The sequence below is a fragment of the Nansenia antarctica genome (genome assembly GCF_963989245.1).
Source record: "Nansenia antarctica genome assembly, chromosome: 2".
NCBI classification, from domain to species: Eukaryota; Metazoa; Chordata; class Actinopteri; order Argentiniformes; family Microstomatidae; genus Nansenia; species Nansenia antarctica.
The window spans coordinates 71,105,286-71,108,094 of record NC_137675.1 but is presented as its reverse complement, the minus strand read 5'-3'; positions in this window follow the sequence as shown (position 1 = coordinate 71,108,094).

Here is a 2,809-nt window from a genome sequence, read left to right as displayed (position 1 = left end):
TGTGTGTGTGCGTGCGTGTGTGTGTGTGTATGTGTGTGGGCTCAGACCAAAGGGATATAACCAAAGACCGCCTCCCCTCTTTGTAATGATCAACCATTGTCCACTCATACTGTACTGTACATGCCTTGTGGAGGCATGTCAAGCCCAGATGGTACAGCAGCAGAGGAGGCTGGTGGAGGTAGACATCGGAGGACAGGCTTATTGAAATGCATGGAACGGAATGAGGAATGGTATCAAACATGGTATTTCAATGAGCCTGTCCTCCGATGTACCCAAGGACATTCAGGATCAGGGCAAGCCAGAGCAGAGGAGGACAGTGAAAACTAGGCCTCGCCAAGACACTTTGTTTCACAACTGTCTTGTAGGGTGTTGCTTCTCACCGCTTCAATGTAATAATGTTATCCCTCTTGGCATAAAAACCTGTGGGAATTACGTGCCTATGGACCACTTTTTTTGGGGGGGGGGGGTGTGAGGAAACGCAGTGTACTGAATTGTAACGTCCCATGGTTGACACCGCCTGTGCCTCCAGACCCCGTCCCTATAGGATTTCATTAACAAGGTTCTGTGTCTCCTCTCTGAAGACGTAATGTCCTGAGCATCTCCTCTGGGATCGATGACATCGGACCCCTGAAGTGGGACCTGGCTCTGTGTCTCCTGGTGTACTCCTACCAGTACCCCAGACCCCCACAACACTCCTACCAGTACCCCAGACCCCCACAACACTCCTACCAGTACCCCAGACCCCCACAACACCTCCACCAGCCTCCACTTTACAGCAGCTTAAGGCAGAAGAACACATAGCAATCACATTGCATACTCTACATTCCCCAATAGAGGCCCAGCTGCCTACATACGTTACTGAATCCACAGAGATACCACACAAGATACCAATCACCATCACACCTACTTTTACGAGGTTCTAACAGTGTCTGTGTACTGTACTCCATCATCGTATCAACAAGCTCCACGCTAGCCGTAGCTTGTGTGATATTACTAGCTTGTTTCATCATTATCATTCATTGCCCTTACTGCTGTGTATCACAATAAAGCACGGTTATATAACCCGGCAGGATCGTTGCAAGGGCCATGGCACACTGTGAAATGTGCCAGGACAGCCCTCTCTTAGAGCATTATTGTTCAGGCCCGGCTTAACAGCTCACTAGGCAATGATTAGTTTAAGATGCAGAGCCCTTGCCAAAATAGTTTTCTTCCATAGAAGAATAAAATAGATTTCTACCCGTACTGATTCACTCAGCGGAAATAAGATGAGTCTATAGAACGTGGGCGTGGTACCGATTAGTGAGCTTTCATGCTGAAGCCCTCCATAAATATTATCTCTCTCTCCCCCACCCCTTTCCATCTGTACTTCGCAGTGCCTCCCTCTCTCTCCTCCCCCCTCCTCCCCCCTCCTCCCCCCTCCCAGAACTGGTAACAGAGACAGATTTCATACAGAACTACAGAGCGAGATTCAAACCACCACAGTATTCATCCCCTGGGCATCAAGCCTCTCCCTCTTTCTCTCTCTCTCTATCTCTTTATCTCTCCCTCTTTCTGTGTTTCTCTCTAAGTCATTTCCGGGTGTTGGTTTAGTCTCCCTGGGGATTCAGCCAGCCTGCCATGACACAAACAGGTTTTCATCGCAGTTATATCAGCTGAGACTCCTCTCCCCTGAGCCCTCTCTCTCCCTCCCTCACTATGCTCTCCTCTCACCTCCAAGGGTGAGTAAAGCTCTCTTTTATTAATAGCCCTTAAGAGCTGATACTGCAAACAAAGTTGAGCTGGATCTTGAAACCCACCCTAGCAAGTAAAACTTGCAAATCCATTGAGGGAGAGGGAGAAGCGGTTAATGAGGGAGGGGAAGAGAGAGTGAGGAAAGTATAGATCCGATTGGCTGATAGCCCCCTGCCCCTAGCCTACTCTGACCCTCATTGGCTAGGTGAAAAAGAGGTCCCTGTTTGACAGACACACACACACACACACACACTCAGACACACAAGTCAAGACCATGGGCTAATTCAGTACCAGGCACTCATGTTACTGCCTGCTCTTTATGCAGAGGGGGAGTGGGGCAGAGAGGGAGAGGGAGAGGGGGAGAGGGGGGTAGGGGGCGGGGGATATCTGAGGGAGGGAGGGGGAAAGCGTAGCGTAGGCTGGGGCTCAGGGGTGGGGGGTGGAGAATGCAGAAGGAGCAACAGCTTGAGCTTTGGGACTCCAGTGGAAAGAAAGTAGGAGCGTGGTGGAGAGCTGAATGAAGGAGTGAGAGAGAGAGAGAGAGAGAGAGAGAGAGAGAGAGAGAGAGAGAGAGAGAGAGAGAGAGAGAGAGAGAGAGGGAGAGAGAGAGAGAGAGACAGCAAGGAAGATGAAAGGAAACAACACATTTCAATCAACGTGAAGGAGGGGCTCACGGACAAAAGACTTTCATTGTTTTGCCTCTACAAAAGCAGAAGGACAGACAACTACAGAAGGAAGGCACAGAAGTGCATGTGGATGTTGTCCGATTTGTATAGGGTACAAACTTAGAGATATGATTGTCTGATTAGGAAGGAGGCATGCTGGGAGTCTCTCAGAGAGAGAGAGAGAGACAGAGAGAGACACAGAGAGAGAGAGACAGAGAGAGACAGAGAGGGTGGAATAGTAAGAGGAGTGAGAGAGACATCAAGATTAACGACGTAGTCAGAGAGAGAGAGTGAGGTACAATCGGGGAGAAAGAGCAAGGGAGAGAGGGGTGAGAGGTACAAAAAGAGAAGGAAAGAGGGAGAGGGTGCATAAACCAAACTAATGTGTGAGTGCTGAGTGAGGGAAAATAGGA